The 22,273-nt window shown below is 41.5% G+C and overlaps 1 protein-coding gene across 9 annotated transcripts in view; it reads right to left on the bottom strand.

Moving 5' to 3' along the window:
* The window catches only part of fyna (FYN proto-oncogene, Src family tyrosine kinase a), a 328,748-nt gene that overhangs the window by 201,292 nt on the left and 105,183 nt on the right, over positions 1–22,273 (bottom strand). For 6 of the 9 annotated variants that reach the window (XM_068027430.1, XM_068027394.1, XM_068027393.1 and 3 more), the window contains exon 2: positions 2,610–2,668. The exons of 1 other annotated variant lie outside the window; for it this stretch is intronic. The gene's annotated coding sequence lies outside the window, so the exon portion shown is untranslated. Of the gene's footprint in view, positions 1–2,609; positions 2,669–2,889; positions 3,148–8,355; positions 8,534–22,273 lie in introns of those variants that run through there. 2 more of the 9 variants (XM_068027395.1, XM_068027396.1) reach the window with 2 other exon arrangements.

Raw genomic sequence — 22,273 nt, forward strand, 5'->3', positions numbered from 1 at the left:
GCAGGATCTTGCAGAGACACCGCTGGTGATATCTCTCCAGGGCTTTGAGATATCTGCTGTACAGTGTCCATGTTACTGATGCATACAGGAGGGCAGGTAACACTGCGGCGCCGTAGACCATGAGCTTGGTGCCAGGTTTGAGGTCTTTGTCGTCAAACACTCTTTTCCTCAGATGACTGAAGGCTGCGCTGGCACACTGGAGGCAATGCTGAGTTTCATCATCGATGTCTGCTCTTGCTGAGAGGAAGCTCCCAAGGTATGGGAAGTGATCCACGTTGTCCAGTGGTTCGCTGTGCATCTTGATACGCGGGGGGGCAGTGTTGCGCTGCGTGAGCAGGCGGGTAGAGGACCTTTGTCTCCCAGATGTTTAGCTTAAAGCCCATTCTTTCATACGCCTCTGTGAATGCATCGACTAGGGTTTGAAGCTCAGCCTCTGAGTGTGCGCATACGCGAGTGTCGTCAGCATACTGCAGCTCAATGACAGAGGTTGAAGTGGTCTTGGTTCTGGACTGGAGGCGACGCTTGTCCTATAGAGTAGATCGACTCCAGCAGGGAGCTTCAAGGAGATGAGGTGGAGTGTTGCAGCGAGGACGATGGAAAAGAGCATTGGTGTGATGACACAGCCTTGCTTGACCTCAGTTTGCACTTGGATCAGTATAATGGATGACGGTTAGGTGAACTGAAACATTTCTGTACCTAGAATACATACAACGGAACTCAACTCTGAATAACCAGTTTTTTGTACAGTGTACACTGTCTCAATAACCAGAATCACATTTCCACCGGAACTTGAAAACATGAATGATTGCAAATATGTAGTTCTGAAAATCCCTGCAAAGAAAGCAAACTAAGTTTGATGCCCCAGAACCTTAAACATAAATAATTCTAAATAGGACAAGTGCATCTGCATAACAGAGCACCTCAATCTGTGAACTAGCCACTTTTCAACATCAGTTCAACAAACCTAACTATTCCTGGGTCAGCAGCAGGCAGCTTGGTTATTTAACAAAACATATTGTGCATTAGCATAAGATTTGGTGTACACCGCTGTTTGCATGGCTGCAAGATGATGCTGACGTAGAGAGCAAGGTGAGAAAATGCGTATTCCATTGCAACCACAGACATTACTCAATGAGCACAAAAAATATGCACAAAATCAGTACCAGCAATTATATTTAACATTCTTTCTGTTGCCTTTTAGGGTGTGCTGATGGCACTCTGAGGAGTTAACAAGTCTGAAGAAGAACTTACATTTTTCATGTCCTCAGGCACTTCACAGCCATAGAATTGTGAAGTGGAATAATTATTGTTATGTAGGCAAATATGGCAGCCAAGTGACACAAAAGGTTTCACAAAATAGCACTGAGGTTAGTAACTAATCTCTTTGGTTGATGTTAGTTGAGGTAAACAAATATCAGCTGGGACATAGCCAGAACACCCTAGTCTTCAAATAGTGCTACAAGATCGGTCACATCCGGGCAGACGCAGCCACAGTTCAAAAGACAACACCTCTGACAATACATTGAATTGGGACTTAATCCCACAAAGTTCTGACTCAGAGGCCAGAGTGTTACTAAGTGAAGAATTTACACGAAGTCTTGTAGATTCAAGAATATGATTACGGATTCTGATAATGTTGGCAGCAGAATTACGATTTTCACTTAAACCAAAGCACCTCGGGTTCATGATTCTGTTCCCAACACAGCAGCAAGTTTCAGGAACTTTGCAAAGCTTAACATTGCAATGGGATCACACATCTCAGATATAGTAATGACAGGATGTTAAAACAATCAATCATTCTTTTTATAAGTTTGATTCTTAAAAGGTTACTGACAGCAACAGTTTCCAGTCTTTACACAAAGCTTGCCAACCACTTTTGGTAGCTGAAAAGTTCACAAGAGGAGCTCTACCGCCCAGTCAAGACAGTTGTGCAAATTGAAGTTGGTGCGTTAGCAGATCAAATCATAACCTTCATCGCCCAGATCAAAAGAAAAATTGGCACACATACATCAGATCTACATTTTCAGATTAAGACTACACCACAACAAAAAAAACCTAGCAGACCATTACTAACATTGGACTCCCCTGTAAAAAGTTAAAAGGCCAATACAATCCGCAAAAGGTCATGGGTCCAAAGCCCACATAATCTCGGTTGACACTTGGCTGCAACACTGGGGGAACGCTGCATTGCTGGAGGTGCCTCGGTTTAGGCGAGATGTTAAATCAACCCCCACCCCGCCCCCTTCTTCCAAAAGATCCTGTGTGGGCGCCTGTTATTGTGCAGTATCTTCATTTCCCAGACTGGTGCAATGGGAGGTTCCCTTCTGAGACGGAGACTAAGCTACATTATTGGAGGAAGAGTAAGGGCAGCTGCACCGGAGCCGAGAGTGCTCCTTAGGAACACACTGGGCTGTCTGAGAGGACGGAGGTGTTCCATTCACCAGCATTAGCGTGCCTCACTCTGACATATATTAAAAAAAAACAAGGAAAAGAACTGAATCATAACCCTGAGAATGCAGTCACATTACACACTGGGCAAAAACAAACTGCATAATTGTCTCGTCAATATTCGCAGTCATACAGCAGTACAAGAACAGACTGTCACTTACCAAGCGATCTCCACCATTCAGGATTTTACATTGCTTCACATACAAGTATGATGGAAGATCTGTGGGATGGAGAGAGCACATTATATAGATCCAGTGAAAATTATTACACGCGGATTTTTAAGAAAAAAAATTAAAAGACCGACTGTAACGATCAATTCAGGACACGTTTAGTACAACTGCAAGAAAGCAGAAACACAGCTGCTAACATCCTTCCTGGGCTCATCTGCATTTAACCATTGGGGGATACAGTAGAGAGACTAGAATCTTTTACCAAATTTACCACAAGGCAGAGCAGGTACTCTCAGAAGTGAACATGGAATCTATGCAGCGTTTACTCAGACACAGCAGAAAGTAAATGGATCCTTCCTGGTCTTCACTGTTCAGCTGAACATTCAGCTTACGCTGCTGGCCAACTGCCAGGACCTGTCAGTCATTCAGAAAAAGTGGACGCTCACAACTCATGTCTAATGGTCTCTGCAATAAATAAGTCAATAAATAGAAACAGCAGCCATGATGTCTTTTATCACCATCGTTTCTATTCGGCGCCGCTTTCTTGCCCTATAAAACACTTGTTTGTATTTTGCCCTTCTGAAAGGAAACACGTGGGAGCAAACACAAAAGTTAGCGTTAGAGAAGGGCAGACTGTGCCGCGTTTGCGTGTGTTCTGTGTTATTCTAGCTCTTTCTCTTGAACTGAATATACCTTGCCTGCCAGAGAACCAAGAGGTATTCAGCAAGTTTTCTGGAGTTAAGATGTATGATTTTGGATTTTTTGTTTGCTTTTGGATCTTGCTTTTGCAGCTGCTCAAGTCTGGAGCAAAGGCATAGCCAGTTACAAACTAAAACTGGAGTCAAATGTACAATATTAGGTCAATCTCTGACAACTATTAACTTCTCCCCTTCTAGATTAGGGAAGCACAGGCTTCAGGTTTAGCAGCACAGAAGGACAACTGTATAAACTATGATAAAAGCAAAATACTGGAGATGCTGGAAATCTGAAATAAAACCAAAAAAGTGCTGGAAATACTCAGCAGGGCAGGCAGCATCTGTGGAAAGAGAAACAGAATGAACGTTTCACGTCAGTGACCTTTCATCAGAACTGGCAAAGGTCAGAAATGTAATAGGTTTTAAGCAAATAAAGTGGGGCAAATGGGAACAAATGGGAAGGTGTTGATAGGACAGAGGGTCACAGAGAATAACTGACAAGGAGGTCATGGGGCAAAGGCAAAGAGTGTGTTAATGGTGTGGTGAAATAAAAGTATTTGTGCAGAGAGGGTGTTAAATACATGAAAAAAGTGGACAGGCGCATGGCAAAAAAAAAGTGTAATGATGAAACACAAACCAAAAAAAAAAGTAAAAATAAAAAAAATAGTAAAACTAGAAAAAAAAAGGACAGGACAGTCATGCTCTGAAATTATTGAACTCAATGTTCAGTCCAGTAGGCTGTAGCATGCCGAATGGGTAAACAAGGTGCTGTTCCTCGAGCTTGCGTTGATGTTCACTGGAACACTGCAGCAATCCCAGGACAGAGATGTGGGCATGAGAGCAGGGGTGTGTGTTGAAATGGCAAGCGACAGGAAGCTCAGGGTCAGGCTTTCGGACTGAGTAGAGGTGTTCCGCAAAGTGGTCACCCAATCTGCGTTTGGTCTCCCCAATATAGAGGGGACTGCATTGTGAGCAGCGAATACAGTATACTACATTGAAAGAAGTACAAGTAAATCGCTGCTTCATCTGAAAGGTGTGTTTGGGGCCTTGGATAGTGAGGAAAGCGCAGGAGAGGAGAGGAGAGGAGAGAAGAGGTAGAAGATCAGCCATGATCTTGTTGAATGGTAGAGCAAGCTCGAAGGGCCGAATGGCCTACTCCTGCTCCTATGTTCTTATAATCCTATGTTTTCAAATGAGGTCCCTGCTGTTCACAATCCAAGCACTAGGATCAGTGTGGAACAGCCTTGGATTTAGCCTGCCCTATTCCCCTCCTTCCTCACGCAGCCTGGCTGACATTAAGAATGGGGCAATTAAAGGACACAAATGTGTCTCAGTACACTGTCAAACCACCATGTCTCTGGGACCCCAGATTTTAAAAGCAAACTTTAAAAAGAAAAATCCTTCAAAATTCAAATATCAACACTTGAGAGAGAGAGAGAAAAAAAGCAGAAAATGCGATTGAGAAGAGCCCAACCCATACCCCATCCTGGCTCTTGGTTTTGTTCACAACCCAGTTAGGCTATTTCCATCTGCACAGTCAGGCCATCAAACCCAAATCTATACATTTCAATCTCTTCATTTTTTTTTAAATTCAAGTTCACTTCCACTAAACGGCAGACTGTTCCATTTTAAGCATTAACTGTAGAATAAATGCATATAACAGGGAAAAGGAACCTACTGGAGGATAGCAGGGCCAATATATGGAGCTGAAATGAAAAGAAAAGATATTCCATCGAAGCAGTGCAATAATGATGGTGTCACATTTTTAAGGAGAGACAAGAAAATTAAATGTATTTTCAGTGAGTAAACACAAAGTACAAACATGTGAAGAGAATTGCTCTAAAAACTAACTCAATGAACAATTTGCCTTACAGTTGGCAGGAAAATACTAAATCAGACACTGGGACAACTGGTTTTCCATCCATGGAGAGAATGTAATCAAGGGTTATAATGTCATTTTTAGCACTAGAACCAATCTCAACAGAGAACAGTACACAGTTCCACATCTGTAATGCCACTCATGATTAGCAATGCAAATACACGTGATCGAGCACAGCCAGATATATAGAGAGAAGACAGCAAAATGCAACCATTAAATCTACCTTGTCCCAAAGCAGCAACCTAATTACAGATTTCCTTCCAATGAAAATGGAAAATGAGAGTATTGCAGTACAGACACTGTCATTAAACTGCATGCAAAAACAATTAGAACATTTTTCTCATCTCCCAAACAACTATAAAGCTCCCACTGCATGAAGCACTGCAAGCTGAATAATTCCCCACAGGGTATCTGCAGCACATTTCATTTGTGGCCCATTCACTGACTAATTTAGCAGCATTAGATGTAATATTGCATTTCACTTAGTGGAGACTGAATCCTGTGAAATAAGCTGCATTATTAGCCCCTTTTTGTGATTATGTGCCAAGATCAACCATTAAAGACACAACATACAGAAAATGGAAGAGTCTAGGACAGAATCATACAAGTTCCAAGAACAGCTTCCACCATAAGAAAGCAGTCTGATAACTCACTCCAGTGCTGTCATCTAAAAGAGGCCACATTTTGTCAAAAAAAAACATATGATCTGCAATCAAACACTAGACGACAGACTTTAATTTACTCCCTATCAAACACTACTTCACAATTCTGTTACTGGGATTTTTTAAAAAATCTGTTCAACATTGAGAAAAAATTCTTCTGTGCCTGCAGCATTAGTCACTGGACTCCATCTCCTTGATGCCTAATGATGATCACATAAAAGGTACTTACACTGCACAACATTAGAAAATTATATTGGCAAGATTTATTGCATGGTAGCTTCGCCAGGATTGTGTGTCATCTGTAATGCATTATAAGACTGCAACCTAGCCTCAGGAGTTAAGAACTGGTTACAAGCCTCACTTTTTCCAATGCTCATTAGATTATAATGTTGTAATTCACTATATGATGAAACAGAATTGTCGCTGGGAACTAGGAGCATAGGAACAGAGGATTTGCTAGGCAGAAAAAGAACACGGCCATGTAGTTTTCCTTCTACCATCCTAGTCCTCATATAATACAACCATAAAGAAATTGCCTGATTTGTCTGCAACTCCTCTCTATTAGTCTACAACAGGTCCAAACATGAGGCGAGGATCACCCCAGTGTAGAGAGCTTTGGAAACACCTGATCCTAACTAAGCATGTTACACTCAAATTCCAAGCTTCAAATTACTCACATGTTGTATCCCAAATATATTATTTTTTGAAAGAAATCAGAAAAGCTAGTGTATTTGTGCTTGTATTTTGAGGTTCAGTACAGGGCTTGATTTATTGAAATTGTAGGATAGGATGTTAGAACATAGAACATCCAGTATCGCTACTGTGTTTCAATGGTTCTCAATGGTCACTCATGCTGGGTGACACACTGAGTAAGGTACAGACTCTATTGAAAAACTTGGTAAATTAAAGAAAGCGAAAAAATACAATTCCAATAAACTAAGCCCTGTACTGAACTTCAAATTTTACTGTTTTACTTCAGTATAAAAGCTCAAGACCTCAAAGAGCATTATGAGCATTGTCAAAGACTAGCGTTTTAGCCCTTTGTTCATTCCAAGAATGCAGGAGTCGCTGTAGCTGCATCTTTTAATGCTATGAATCAAAAAAAGCTTGCATTTATAAAGTGCTTTTCACAACCACCTCTCATAGCGATTCACCACCAATTAAGTACTTTTGAAGTATAGTCACTGTTGTGTTGTAATGTAGGAAATGCAGCAGTCACAAACACTCACAAACAGCAATGTGATAAACGGCCAGATAATCTGTTTTTGTAATGTTGATTGAGGGATAAGTGTTGGCTAGGGTACAAGGGATAACTCCCTTGCTCTTCTACGAAATAGTGCCATGGGTTATTTTACATCCACCCGAACAGGCAGATGGCGCCTCAATTTAACATCTCATTCGAAAGACAGCACCTCCAACTGTGCAGCACTCCCTCAGTACTGCACTGGAGTGTCAACCTTGAGTTTTGTGCTCAAGTGCTGGAGTGGGACCTGAACCCAGAACTTCCTGACTCAGAGGCAAAAATGCTACCAACTTAGCTACAGTTGACCCTAGGTTGACTGTGCACCAACCAGCTCCATTTCCTTTCTCTCAAACACTGCCATTAGCTAAATTTCTAAACTGCAAGAGCAAATCTAAAGTGCTTAGAACAACTGGACTCTTGATAAGATTCACAAAATGATTTCCTGCTGCCCATCACTTATTGCATAGAATTTACATCACTGAAACAGGCCATTCAGCCCAGCTGGTCTATGCTGTTGTTTATGCTCCACATAAACCGCCTCCCACTTCTCACCCTACCAACATAAATATTAAACAGAGAGTTTTCATTTTAGGTGCGTTTTGATTTACTTATTTTCTGCTTGGCTTTTGTCTCAGCAGAGGCTACCAGTGCAGAGATCTGGCTGTTGATGTGTAGCACGTCCTTGATGCACAAAAACATTTGCACAGAGGATTAATGAGTGCAGTGCTACTGCAGCAGTGGAGGAAATCTGTAGTTTCACTCTTGCAGTTTCTGCCAGCTGTCACCCTGCAGTACTGGAGTTCAGACAGACAATCATTATTTGCTATGGTCTGTAATGAAGCAAGTGGTTACCATTAAAATGAAGTCAGGGCTACCATCGCTGCCAAGTTTGAAAATGTCAGATCAGAAATAAATGAGCTCCGTACTGCAGCATTTCCTTGCTTTGTGGTTTATGCTGGGTTTGAAGGTTACCTGCAGAGGCATTTTTTTTTTAAATAGCAACAGCAGCTTGAGGATTTTTGTTTCCTGTGCAATATTTAGTGTACTGTGTTCTAGTACCTTCCTGGGTTCTGCAGTAAATACAAGCAGCTGAAAGCCATCCCTTAAGACATTTGCATTTTGTTGCAGTCCTTTACTTGATTAGGAAAAAGGAATTATTTCCAATGATTTCCACAAACCAGTCCTCACTTTTGGATGCCCTTGTGCTGATGGTTTAGTACCATTGTGTTGGCAATACCATCTCAGTCTATCTACTCACCTGGCATGTCTGTTGCCTCATGGTTGTCCTTCATTCATTCTGCTACCAAGCACCAATCTTGAAGTCTATGATTAGTCAGTTTTATCTCTCTACTACTGCAATGCCTGCAGATCCAGTTCTCTTTATAATGTTACCTTCCTCAACTTCAATGAATTGATTTACACTTCAACAGCTCGAAGTGCAGTGTACGAGTCTGCAAGATCTTTTGTCAGTGCCACATACAGAACACCCACAGCTGTGTTCTTTCCGCTCAATGTTTAGAAAGAAATCTCACACCCACACAGAAGTTGATGCAAAAGGCTAATTTTTAACTTCATGCTGATATTATTTGACCTCTGCACTCAAATCAGGTTTTGCTGAAGCTGGCAGAAATACCCTTGTTCTCATCTCATTCTATTTATCTCTGCAGTCACTTCACTTTTCCAAATGATGTTGATTCCAGTGTCCAAAATTTTATGTCAAACCCTCCCTTATCTCATCCATCATATTGTTAAAAAATGCAAGACTATCAGAAAGAGAAAGTTTGACTTGCATACTATATTAAGCTCTCTTGAAAACAAAGTGTTTAAAATCTGAAGAGTCAGTTTGGGAAACTTTTTAATCTAGTCTTTAATCATAACCTTGTAGGGCTTCTACCGTGGAGTCTCATCGCACTGCCAAGTAGAAAACAGTGAAAGGTAACTAAACAGGCAGACTAGGGGCGGCGCAGTGGTTAGCACCACAGCCTCACAGCTCCAGGGACCCGGGTTCGATTCTGGGTACTGCCTGTGCAGAGTTTGCAAGTTCTCCCTGTGTCTGTGTGGGATTTCGCCGGGTGCTCCAGTTTCCTCCCACATCCAAAGACTTGCAAGTGATAGGTAAATTGGCCATTGTAAATTGCCCCTAGTGTAGGGAGGTTATAGGGAATATGGGATTACTGTAGAGTTAGTATAAATGGGTGGTTGTTGGTTGGCACAAACTTGGTGGGCCGAAGTGCTGCATCTCTAAATAAAATAAATAAAAATAAACAGTTGTCCAGCTACAACCTTGCTTTCCTTTGAAACTGAGACCAGCTTATACAGTACCCCCAAATACCTTAGGGGTAAAAAAAATCCTATATTATTTAGTTTCAGCTTTTAGACAGATAAACAGGAGCTGCCACCTTCAGGCACATGGATGCATTTTGAATCAAACAATTGAATTGTGTATCAAATAATGTGGTTGCAGAACATCCATTAACTAATTATGCATCTCAAGCTTCATGTACAATCAATACTTCAAAGCTGAGAGAAATATTAATATACACTTCTCCTTGGGCCACCGCCCTCACTCCCCAATACCAATTGTGCACTTGCTCTACCATCAGGCTCCCAAACAAAAAAGTGTTCACAACACACGATTGAAGAAACAATTCATATGAAGAGATATAATACAGAATTTTTTTTGATACGAAGCATCAACGAGTTTCTGAAATAATGGGCACTGTGGGTAGTAAAGGGTACCATTTCTTCCATTCTTTCAAATAAAAGAACTGTTAGAGATCAGTGACCCATATTTCTAATGCTAAGAAAGTAGCACTTGGGGGTAATGATCAGGCTTGCAAAACAAAAATACCAAGATATGCAAAAGGATTAGAATGCTCGACTACTACAGCAGATGCAGATAAAAAGACAAACAGCCTTACATTTCACGACCTCAGGATGTCCCAAAGCTCTTTACAGCTAATGAAGTACGTTTGAAGCGTAGTCAGTGCTGTAATTTAGGATGTGCTGGGGGTTTCGGCCTGTGACTTGCAAATGATATCTGCACTTTGCAAAGTGCACTAAAGTCACTAAAATGAATAGAGTTCTAGGGTGAATTTACAGGTCAATTCACTATTAAACAAAGCATATGATTTTGTCCTTATCCAAGACCTAGTTTAGAATATGGTGTCCAGTTTTAGTCTCCTCTCATGATGGGTGATTTTGATGTTGGAGGACCACAAGATTAAATCCCATTTTAAAGCAGCTCAGTTACCCAGATCGGCTCAAAGAGCGGCATCGCTACGCTTTACAGAAGTGGTGACTTAAGGAAGATGTCAACTGGATAGGTCAGAAAGAACTACGTGTCAACTCTTACAATTTATGCAAGGGCAGAACTAGGTTAGATGTTTGCCCCAGGGAATAGTGAACCTGTGGAATAGGCTTCCCACTCACACTGTGAACCCTGGTTCTCAATTCCTTTAAGGTGAAAGCTGGAGCTGTTTCTGGCTGAAGCTGAGATCACCTTGCACAAGAGTAGGCATTTTGTAATTTTAATCAGGGCTAAGGTGGTCTCCTGGACTTACTTCGATTGCCGAAGGGAGTCAAAGGGGAATTTTACAGATGTCACCACCGCACCTCCCCCACCCCCTGCAAATTTTCCCTCGGTATTTTTTTCCCTGTACCAGGGGCATTACATGTCTCCAGGTTGGGTGGGGAGTGCATGTATTGTGATGCACTAGGCACCACATCAAATGGGTCAGGTTGGATGGACCAGTGGGCCTCTTCCTGTCCCTTATCTTTTCTATGTGGCTGTTGGGTTTTATTGTGAATAGAATGAAGTCTTTCCCTCGATACAGCTTATTGCAGTTCCCCAAGGCTCATGAATCTGTGGATATTTTCCAGGCCATATTTTACTACGACCGTGTGCTGTATACTGTGACAAGCAAGTGTGAGCTGATAATGTCACAACGACAGCGAGGGTAACAGAGCATTTGGAACCTGCACGAACAGGGCAAGCAACTGCATCTCCTTATCCAATCAGATTGAAGGATTGCAAAATTAACTGCGCAAGGACCGAGAAGGAAGTGTCAATTAGAGTGGCTGAATTCAACGTCAAATCAGGTAGAGCAAGTGAAATAAAGAGAGAAAGAAAGATTGGATTGAGAGAAGGAGATAAGTGACAAAGGAATTTTTTGTTTTAATTGTTTTTTTATTTCAAAATCTCCAATTGGAATTGGAGGGAATGAGACAGCAACTTTGTAATAGATAACTTTCAGTGCCAGAGGTTGATTGCCGCTAATTAACACTTATCACATTGTTAAAAGGTACTTGTATTTGGAATGATGAGCCAATTTTGTGGCAAGTTTAGTTCATGTCTACCATGCAAATACAGCAAGTGAAGCTAATGGAGGAGCAGTGCAACTTGGACAGTAACATTTGGATTTTCCCACATTTGCCCCTCATTTGAAATTGCTACACCATTTGTGCAAGAAATAGTAGCACGCCTCATTAACCCTGTTATTTTGAGAGCAAACTCTGGCCCAGTTAACTGTTTTATTTTAAAAGGGTTTAACCATTAAGAATTTTTTCTGGGAGTTTGTTCCAATAGTTCACAATACTCTGAAGTGTGGGTACTTCATATCTCAAGCCTTGCTTAAGGGTGATTAACTTCACACTCGTGTGTAATAGCTTTCTGTTCATATTTAAAGTTAAATTTCTTGCTTACATCGATATCTTTATAGATGTTTATTTATTGTTGCCGGGGAAGGTGGTGGAAGCAGGTACCATAGAGACATTTAAGAGGCATCTTGACAAATACATGAATAGGATGGGAATAGAGGGATACGGACCCCGGAAGTGCAGAAGGTTTTAGTTTAGGCAGGCATCAAGATCGGCGCAGGCTTGGAGGGCCGAATGGCCTTTTCCTGTGCTGTACTGTTCTTTGTTCTTTAACTGTTGAAAGTTCTGAATCATCCCCTTTCAAGTTTCTTTTCTCTAGTGAAAGGAAGTTCATATTTGCAGGTTACATTTGAAATGTCTGCATCACGGGAATATAGGGACAGTAGTCCTTGCAGTGCCTCTAGCCTATTCCGCCATTCAGTTAGATCATAGCTGAACTGCACCTCCACTTCATCTACCCGACTTTGTTAATCAACTTTAGTATCACAGAAAAGTTTTCTCTGAACCCCCTCCAGTCTGTTAGTGTCCTTTTGAAGATTGTGTCTACAATGTGAAAAGCCCAGTTCCAAATATGATACACCAACGATCAATGCAAGCTGAAGCTAGCTTGCTTTATTTAACACATTTAAATGAATCATAGAATCTTACAGCACAGAAGGAGGCCATTCAGCCCATCGTGCCTACATCAGCCTTTTGAAAAAGCTGTTCAATTCATCCCACTGCCTACACTTTGCCCACAGCCTTGCAAACTTTTCTTTTTTCAGTAGATATGCAATTTCCTTTTGAATGCTCTTACAATACATCCAATCACCTAACTTGCCTGGTCTATACCAGCTTTACATCAGCCTAATATACATTGGAACAGGAGCCTATTAACTTACATTGGTCCATTTTAACACCATCTATTATTACTCTGCCCATCTATGTAATGTGTCCAGATCCCCTTAAATTGCCAGTGATGTTCCTTATGCTCATCATTTGGACACAGAGCTTAATATGACCAGAAAAAGTACTCTCTTCCACATCAGTTCTGCCTTTTCTTGGTGACAAACTCAGGATCAAAGTGACCAACTGGTCCCATAGTATTGCAGTATAGCATTTACCCCAGTTGGTCTTTGCAGGGGATGTTGAACAGCTGACACTCACACATCCTCCGCAAGTCAACCGGATCCATGACCATGAGGAGCACAGTTATCAGTTATAGGATGTAGAAAGTCATACCGCACCCAATATTCCCTGGCAGTCTCTCATCCCAAGTACTAACCTTAGCATCTGTGACAAAACCAGATAGAACACATTGATAACTGATGTGTCCATCCATGTGATTAGCAGGATCCCAGAAAATTCCCAACACAACTCCTCCAGTTACTTCCCATCTTTCCATTTAATGCCTTCTAAAACCAAGAACATTTTCAATCCAGTGAAACTGCACATGGAATTTTACCAAATACCTTCTGCAAATCCCAATAATTTATATCCATTGAATAGATATCCACAAACTTAGTTTTGATTTTTCCAAAAATACACCAGTAGATTTATAAATACCATGCTTGCCATTTCGAATCCCCATTCTGCTCTAAAAAAGTGAAGATTGACAGTATCCAATAAAGTGCTAAGAATTTTCCTATTATGAATGCTAGGTGAACTGGTTCACATCTCATTCCTTCTTTGGATACTGGAACATTACTGGATGACAATAACTCATGCCCAGTGACACTGGTTATGAAACACCAAAATAAATCTCTAATAGAACTGTAGTATTTCTTCCTATCTTTCTTTAAGAACTCTAGGGGGTTGTCATTAGGTCCGAGTGGTTTATCAATATTTAATTATTTGAGTTTCTCTATAAGACTCCACAGACACAATCAATTCCTCATCCAAAATGACTGAATGGGAATTTGTCCACAGTTTAGATACGAAGTCACAGGAATTAACTCAATATGTTTTCCAATCTCCGATCCTTTACTGATGATTTTATCTAAAATGTCCCTTAGCAATGTCTCTCTTTCACTGGCTTGTGGAGACTTCAAAAATCCCTCAGTTTCATCTTTAAATCTCTCAGTGGTATTGCTCCATCTACCTCTTCGACCCCAAATCATAGCTCCAATACCTTCCGCTCTTCCAGCCCTGGTCTGCTGAGCACACTTTGCTCATTTTGACCTGCATCAATGGAGGAGTCTTCAGCTCGGTTGACTCCTCATTTTGTGTAAGTCACTCCATCTCGCCATATTTCTCCTCACCTTCAACGGCCACCACAAAATCAATCTTATCGACCAGATCTGCAGCCACCTCCTCTAACTTGCCTCTTGCTCAGATCTGATCATTAACTGGGAAACGTCTTGGGATGTTTTGCCAGATTAAAAGGTGTTTTATATATAAATGTAAGTTGCAGTTGCTGCTTACTACATTCTCTAACCTAATACATTTCCTAGTAACTAGTAACAAAAAAATTCAATCACTTTTGCTTCAACAATCCACCTCCTGTCTCCTTGAATACCTTAGTTACCTACAACTGACTTTTGCGTGTCTCAAGAAAATATTCACACTGCCATAGAGTGATACAGCACTGAAACAGGCCCTTCGGCCTGAGTCTGTGCTGACCAACAACCACCCATTTTATACTAATCCTACATTAATCTCATATTCCCTACCACATCCCCACCATTCTCTGACCATCTACCTACACTAGGGGCAATTTACAATGGCCAATTTAACGATCAACCTGCAGGTGTTTGGCTGTAGGAGGAAACCGGAGTACCCGGCGGAAATCCACGCGGTCACAGGGAGAACTTGCAAACTCCGCACAGGCAGTACCCAGAACTGAACCCAGGTGGCTGGAGCTGTGAGGCTGCGGTGCTAACCACTGTGCCACTGTGCTTTGGGATTACTTTTAACCTAAACAGTTGCTGAGTATGGTACTGTAGTAATTATGCTACTGAACTGGCAAGCAACCCAGAGGCGATCAGAGAACGCAAATCCTACTATTGCAGTTGAGAAATTGAATTCAGTCTTTTTTTTTTAAAAAGACCAGAAATAAAAAGGCTAGAAATGAAAAAAAAGCTAGAAATTTAAAAAAAAGCAGACATCAGTGACCATGAAGCTGTCAGCTAGCCATGAAAACCTAACTGGTTCACTAATATCCTTTAGAGAAAGAAACCCACTGTCAAAACCCAGTCTGGCCAACACGTGACTTCAGTCTTCAGTTCCACAGTGTGGTTGACACTTAATTGCCCTCTGAAGTGGCCTAGTAAGCCCCTCAGTTCTATCAAAACTAAGGGCTACAAGCCATGGACAATAAATGTCAGCCATGCCAGTGATGTCTACCTCTTGAGAATGGATGCAAGAAAAAAAAAAGCAAGGCTCTTGACTGAGCCACATTTCACCATTTTCTGTCATTCTTCCTCTCTTTGTCCCTTCACTGCAGTTTTACATCAAGTAGGTTCAAGATCTAGAGAGTGTGCCCTCACTTTTTAGGTGACAAGAGCCAAGTAAAAGCAACTCAAGTGACTTGGGTGATAACAACTTGGCCGAACACTTGTTGAGTTATAAAGGCATCTATCACATTCTGTACTGTGCATGACAGAAAGCCAATTAAAAGGTTCAAAAGGGCATCGTCATGATGAAACCTACAGCTCATTTACCAGCTCAACTCGCAGATTCGGCCACAATCCACTAGTGTGCTGTATTTTATATTGCATGAATTCATTCTCTTTTGACAGCAATCTTATTTCTGACATTATAGATTGGTAGTGAGTGAGGTAGGACCTCAAATCAAGTCATCGTGGAGCAAATGTAGAAGAAATCACCAACCTTTAGATATTACAAAAAATACACCCCATCGATTTGACAACTTGGAATAAGATATATGCATATGCTATGCACTCACACACAGAAATACAGTCGTCTCCAACCCACGCACTATACTGCTGCTTATCGAATGACATGAAGTTTAATGAGATGGTGGCATTTCTGGAAATCATACCCAGAGGCAAGTACATGTCAACTAGCACAACAGTATTAAATTCTATAATTTATAGCTCCTAAATATCCACCACGGAGACTCACACTTATCCATATAATTATTAATGATGCACTGTCTCACTGAGTAGTTATTTTTACATGTTAATTCTTCAGCCAGTGTTATGCAATTTATTATGCAATGGAATTTATGCGACAAATTAGCAAATACTGGTCAGTTCCATCTCGGTGAGATTCCTCACGGTGCCCCAAATGGCAAATAAAAAAAGTGTACAAATCAATAGCATAGAACCAAATAAAGCCAAGATTAGAATTGGATTAGCAGCCACCCTGGTGACAGAGCACAGAGTTTATTAAGCTCTGGTATTTCAAACATGAGGCAGGACATTAGTTGTATTGCTGAACCTCCCCAGGTCTCTACATATTTGTACTGCCTTGGACAATGACGGGCAAAGCTGAAGTATCTTTACTGAGAGAAGGATGGGCAGATGACAGAAACAGCATGGAATAGTAAACAGAAGATTCAGTCAACTATTGTCACTCTCTTACTATAGCTGGAGAGCCTCATGGTCAGAGTTTGGCAGAAAGCAGCTTCATTAAAGATACACTGTGCATGTCAAATTGCAAAATAGGTTGTGCAGGGCAGTAGCCAGAATTTTGACACTACGTACTAGTGGGAGGAGAGTCACACATCTGACATGAAATAGCTGCAGAATGACAAGTCTTCCCAGCAGGGAATACTCTCGAAGCTCAGACACGATCATATTTTTAAAACAAGTACAATTGTGTTTTCTTCCCGTTTCCCTCTCTCTGTTCTTTAATACTGTCTACTGGCTAAGAGATGTGGGCAGCTTGCACTCCCAATGTCACTGTGATTGGTCACCAGGAAGTGCTTGAAAGCACCTCATTACGGTGAGGCCGAGAGCAAGATTCAGCATAAAGGAAATTTAGAGAAGTAAAACACCTGTTCCACAAATGCCAGATGTAGTATAAGGCCCTGAAAGGGTAAATGTTTGAGACAGTGAGAGTAAACCCTCCCACTGTAGTGAAAATAGAATAGTCACATGGGCATTAGGATGAGAAGAAGCAGGATGCAACACGAGGTGTGCTGGCTGGACAGGCTTGTGGAGAGTGTAAATAGTTATATTTGTATATAATAAAATAAATCATCCATTAGCCCTACAAAGAACCTGAAACTTCTTTAGACAACACTCGATCTATAATACAACAATACACAACATGGTGGCAGTGGTGGCATTGGGGAACAGCCAAAGAATTTGAAGAAAAATATTTGCTGGCACAGTACAGCCTGAAGACTGAAGAAAATGGCTTACCTGCAGAACAAGCTGTGAAGCACTCCAGAGCTGTTCCGACACGTACAGTCGTGAGTCAGTACACAGAAATACGGCTGCATCACAGAAGCGTGGTGGCCTGCAAGCCGAATCCAGTGATTGGGCGAGTCACGGTACTGACAGTTGGGGATCGGATAAGAAGCCTTTAGAAAATGTTGCAGTAATTTTCTAACAGCACTGTGCACAGAAAGAAAAAAAACGGGGAAAAAAACCCAAATCCTGAACTCTGGCTGAATACGAGGATGAAGAGTTGGAAAACCCTGATAAAGCATGAACTGCTAAAGAGTGGGGAAAACCACCCTGCCACTCAAAAAAGGGCAGGAAATGCCAAAGAGCGTGAACTCCCAAAAAAGTGCAGGAATTCCCAAAAAAGCACAGGAACCCCTGAACAGAGCGGGGACACCTCCATTAAAGCAAGCAAGCCTGACAAGAAAAACAAAATCTTAAAGAAAGGTCAACATCCTAAATAATTTTTTTTTTTGTCTAGCAAAAAATGCATTTGAAACATATGATGCCTGAAAGCTTCCAGAAGTGGGAAGGACCCAATCAGATTGAATTGGTCCATGTGGACAGAAAGATTTCCAAGATTTATAATAGCTTCTCAGATACACACTAAATCAGTGGCTGAGCAAGTTAATACTCTTTTATATTCCATGGGTGCCATTGCTGATGATGTGATCATAAGACAAGGTATAAATGACGCTTCTGACAAATCTGAAGATATGGTACAAGCATTCAACAAATATTTTAATTTGAGAAATAGCAAGATCCTGGAAAGAGCAAAATATAATGAGTGTCCAGAAGATAGATAAATCCGTGGATGATTTCATTAATGATTTGTACAGATTGGCTGAGGGATGCGAGTACGGAGAACTAAGTCTGAGTTGATCAGGGACCGAATAGCAGTGGGAATAGCTGACAAGTCCTTGTCAGACCTCACACTTGAGAAAGCGATTCAGATGGTGTGACAGGCAGAAGTCCAAAGACAAAACAGAGCTACTCTGAGGCTTGAAGAGAGGCCTTGGATCAGAAAAATCCGATGACAGCTCAGTTCCTGGACCCTGGGATGGAAAAGCTATCTCCGGATAAGAAGGTACACACAGGTGAGAGGGTGCAAGATACCATTAATCTGTGCCAGCACAGTGGAGCCAGAAAGATCCACAGATACGATCAGTGCCCTGCTAATAAAGCAGAATGCTTTAATTGCAAAAAGGCAGGCCACTTCGGAAAGATGTGCAAGACCTTTTCTCAAATTTACACAACAAAAATCCTTCACATAGAGCAGTGAATGAGGTGGAACAACTTCCAGTGGAAGATAAACCAGGAGACTTCCTATGGAAATTAATGACCCCAAGCAAGGATTTTGGATGGCAGACATCTATGTCAATGGATATATTACTAATTTTAGATGGGATACAGGTGCAAGTGTCACAGTTCTGTCATGGTTGACGAGACATTGCTTACAACCAGCAGTCACACAGTTGTATGGTCCAGGAGGGATCCAACTAAAGGTGAAGGGTAAGTTACAAGCAACTCTCCAATATAAAAGCAAGATAGGTTATGGAAACCCTATAGGTTTTGAAAAAACAAGAATTTTCCCTTTAAAGCAGAAAAGCGTGCTTAGACCTACATCTACTCAAAAAGATGGATGGAGTCGAACAGCCAAAGACAAACAGTTGCTGTTAAGCAGATTACATGTACGAGACTGTATATGTTCAGGGACAGATGCAAATTTTCACTGATGGGCTGTAAAGAGTGACTGTAGACCAACTGACTCAACAGGACGTGAACTTCGCAGACACGATAGAGTCATATTCACATATACTGTACAACAGTGGTCAGCAAGTACACAGAAACTACAGGAAGTGCGCCACACCAAAAGCAGGGTGAAGAATGTACTCAAATACGGCACACTAGATTGGCCTCAAGAATATCCTAGTGTCAAGAACATGAAAACTTGCTACAAATTCAGAAAACACTTCACAATCATCGATGATTTGCTGGTGTATAATGACAGACTAGTCATTCCGAGTTCACATGGATTGGATATCTTGGAATGTCTACATCAGGGCCACATGGTCATAATGAAGTGCAAAGCATGGGCTCAGTCATCTGGGTTGTGGCCAGGAATACCCAAAGACATAGAAAACATGGTCCTGAACTGCCAAGTATGTGCAATACATAGACCGGAACAGAGAGAACCTCTGATTACAAGAACATTTCCAATCAGATCCTGGGAACAGCTAAAGATGGATTTAATTCTGCACAATGGAAAATCCTATATAATCATGATCGATTATTTCCCATGATGGATTGAAGTGAAAATGTTGTACTCAACAACAGATTCTGTTATCCAAAATTTGCAGGAGACATTTGTGACACGTAGTATCTCTGACAAAGTCGTGTCAGAAAATGGACCATAATTTGCAAATGAATACTTCACACAATTTGCAAGAAAATGGGGACTTGAACATCTCACGAGTTCGCTACGACATCCTCAGTTGAACGGAGAGGCCGAAAGGGGAGTAAGAACCATAAAAGAGTTGAAGAAGAATGAAGATCTTCCAAATGCATTAACTATTGATTTACTCCGTTGTTACCTTCTGAGCCGTTGATTGGAGAAACAGATAAAAAAACAACTTCCCTTTATACCGAGAAAATTACTTCCAGGGCTAGACGTCGAAGATGGATCATACAAACATTGGTCAAAGCCACCCAACTCGTCCAAAAAGACTTTCAAGCAAGACTATCGATCTTCCGAACCTGATATGAACACAATCGGGGAGAGTCATGAAGCCTCCTGACAGGCTGAATCTGTGATGGACAGAGACTTGGAGGGTGATGGGATAGTATGTAAAGTCAAAAATGAATGAATACATATATATTATATATATATACACACACACATATATTAAAATTCGATCAGGAAAAAGACTTGCTGGGGGGGTGGGTGGTGATGGAGATGTAGTACAAGGGAGTTTGAGAGTGAGAGTAAATCCCTCCCATTGTGGCGATGATGATGTAATAGTCACATGGGTATTAGGCTGAGAAGGCTTGTGGAGAGTGGAAATAGTTATATCTGTACATAATACTCATTCTTTAGTCCTACAAAGAACCAGAGACTTCTTTAGATAAGACTCTATCTACTCTACAACAATACACAACACCAGACACCATATGCACCATCACCCACATGACCTACTTGTTAAAAAAGGTGTAGCCCTTTAAAACCATACACTGGGGCAAACTTTCTTTTTAAAAATAAAGGTTATGAGGCCTGACATTTTAAGTGGCATACAAGAACACAAGTAATGAGGAGAAGGCCAGACAGCCCTGAAAGCCAGCTCCACCATTCAATAGGATCACAGCTGAACTTCTACATCAACCCAGTTTCCCACCCTATTCCCTTTGCTTCCCTGGTATTCCTGGCAGGGGAGCCTTGCCCAGACCAGGATTGCTGCTCATAACTTCCCCAATTTTCACTGCCAAGACAGGTTGCACACTCCTGCTGTGAATTTGCTGCAGCAATGTGAAACAGATCAAGCAAAGCTGTGACCTGCAACTTACAGCTGTGACTTGGAGTGTGTGTTTTTAAAAAAATATATAAATCTCGAGTAATTTTTTTCTCTACATTTTCTAGGTCTCCCCAGGACATGCATCACCCATTCAATCCTTCTACAAATGATACATTGTCACAGGAACTAAAAACTCCCACTGGCCCAGGTCTCGCCCCCACAGTGCCTCAGTTAGCACCAGCAGAAAGTACTTCCACTTGGTTCAGAGAATTTAACAAAGTTAGGAATGAAGGAACAGGAGTAGGCCATTCAGCTCCTCGATCTTGTTCCCCCATTCAATTAGATCATGGCTGATCCGACTTTTCACACACAAGACAGTTACAGCTGAGGAAAGCCATCGACTTCTAATTCCATCCTAAAGCCCCTCCTCCATCGCAGCATCGAATTATTTTTTAAACATTTATTTAAATTCCAATCATAAATTCCAACATTAAATAAACTGCGTTGCCGCTTTATGTGTGTTATCTTGCACAGTCATCAATATAGGAAGCAATGGAATGGAATCTTTTGGCCAGACTGCGCTTGGCACTTTCCAAGAACAGAGCTGGCTTCAGCACGTCCCTCCCCTACTGAAAGTGAAATGTTCCCTTCCTTTTCCCCTCCTCACCTTTCTTTTGACCAGCCAGATGTTTGACATGCGCAGCATGTTGAACAGGCTCCAACCCAAGCTCCTGGCACTGTTCCCGTTTACCTTACATAGAAGGCACACCTTCTCCCTGCACAGATAGATACACCCTAGTCTAGAGAGTTTAAGTGCAAGTTGACAGAGCCAGTGCTTAGGGACCCCCAAATATGCACTGTTAAGCTTAACCAGCTAACACCTTGCAGCCTACCAATAGGAATCACTAGCTTCCAGTCAGGATATGGCCGCACTACCTTCAGATACTGGCTTGTAGAATTACCTGAAGCTGAGATAGAAGGAGCCTGTTGTTGGTGACTGGGGTTCATTACCAAGCCAAAACAGCTGATTACTCAATAACGCCCTTGTGTAGCGCAGACCAATCTGGTTCAGGAATTGGATCACTGAATATACCACAGAAGGTTGAATTGCTTCTAAACATCAGTTGTTGCAGCCACTTCAGCTCCAAAGAAACCCACTAACATCCCTCTCTTACTCTCACCTCATCTACAGACCAAAATAGTGTGCGCTAATTTGGACAATTTGTTTAGATAGTCACTGCTATGCTAGGGTGCTTTTCATTTCAGTTCAGTTGTGTATAGTTTGTGACACCAGTGATAAAATAATCTGTGACACTACACAACTGGGGGCTTTTGGTAATGTAATTGGAACTACATTAACACAATTCTCCATCTACCTGGGCACATTGTGAGGTTTCCAAGGGGGGGTCAGGGGGCGAGGCTGTTATATTAGTCTCTGGGAAGGGAATCCAGATTGCTCATTATTTGCATAATTCTAACCAGTGGTTCTATGTGCCGTTCTATGCGTATGTCACACACTCTGACTAGCATGTCCCACATATCTATAATCCATGTTTGTCAAGTAAGGGAGAGGCTTTTGACACAGGAACGGAGGTCCGATCCTGATGTTAGCAATGACCGTTGTGTATTTGCCTTTCCAACTCAAGTAGTCTTTATGCTCGTGCAGACAGGT

Source organism: Heterodontus francisci, chromosome 3 (genome assembly GCF_036365525.1).
Source record: "Heterodontus francisci isolate sHetFra1 chromosome 3, sHetFra1.hap1, whole genome shotgun sequence".
NCBI classification, from domain to species: Eukaryota; Metazoa; Chordata; class Chondrichthyes; order Heterodontiformes; family Heterodontidae; genus Heterodontus; species Heterodontus francisci.